Raw genomic sequence first — 1198 nt, 5'->3', positions numbered from 1 at the left:
TGATTCCCCCCCCCCCCTCTCATTCCTCCTGCTCCGGTGTTTGTGGCAAAGTTTTGATAAGTTGCATAGGTTGCATAGTCAAAGTTCAAGTAGGCTAGCTTGAATATGTACTTTACTACTCAAGTTCACAGTACTATAGTAAATGTACATAGTTACCCCCTCCCCCCCCTGTGTAGAGGCCGTAAACATCTCCAGTTTTGTTCTGTGGATAACTGACATTAACGCTGCACATGTTACTGGGACTCGTAACTGAGATCACATCACCCCTGTCCTTACCTGTCTTCACTTGCTCCCAGTTCATTTTAGGATATATTTTAAGATTTTATAGTTTATGTTTAAAGCCCTTCATGGACAAGCTCCAGTCCATATCACTGATCTGTTGAAGCCACATTCTCCTTCAAGGTCATAAAGGTCTGCAAACCAGTTTTTTCTTGTTATCCCTAAATTGCGAGTAGAAGTGATCGGGTTTTCTCAGTAGCAGCCCCAAGACTGTGGAATGAATTGCCTCTTCATATCAGACTGGCCCCCAGCCTTCCGGTTTTTAAATCATGACTAAAAAATCTAATCTTTATTCCTTGGATTTTAATCCAGCATGAGAACTGAATGTTGTATTTGTCTGGTGTTGTATTTTGTCTATTTATTGTTTTATGTCAATGTACAGTACTTTGGTCAGCCTGGTGGCTTTTAAATGTGCTTTAGATATAAAATTTGATTGGAAGTTTGATGTGATACACATTGTTATTTCAACTACATCTTTAGGAAATGACATGTATTTAAATTTAAATACATTTTTGTCAACATTATTAATGTTTGAAATAAACAATATTTTGCAACATAGTGTGTGGCTGAAAAAAATAACAAAGCTTATGTAGGATATAATAAAGTACATTTCTATAAAATCTGAAATTGTTAGTTAATTTATTGAAAGTATTATTGAAAACCTTTTTGAATGTTTGACTGCATGAATACCATTACTTATTATGTTTATTAATTATAATGAATAAATAGTGTTTAAGTGATTGTTTGTTTTCTGTTTTGTGTAAAACAGCATTTTTAAAACATGTTTTATTCACATTCTGTAAATCGCCCCGCCCCCTCTGGGCCTCCGTAGGTCTCCTTTGTATGGCCCCGCCCCTGTGACTTTAGAGCCGCGGAATCAGAAGGTGAAACGGCCGTGCTGCAGAGCAGAAGATTCTCC

The sequence above is a fragment of the Etheostoma spectabile genome, chromosome 12, assembly GCF_008692095.1.
Source record: "Etheostoma spectabile isolate EspeVRDwgs_2016 chromosome 12, UIUC_Espe_1.0, whole genome shotgun sequence".
Lineage (NCBI taxonomy): Eukaryota > Metazoa > Chordata > Actinopteri > Perciformes > Percidae > Etheostoma > Etheostoma spectabile.
The sequence above is the reverse complement of the archived record's forward strand: the minus strand, read 5'-3'. Positions refer to the sequence as shown.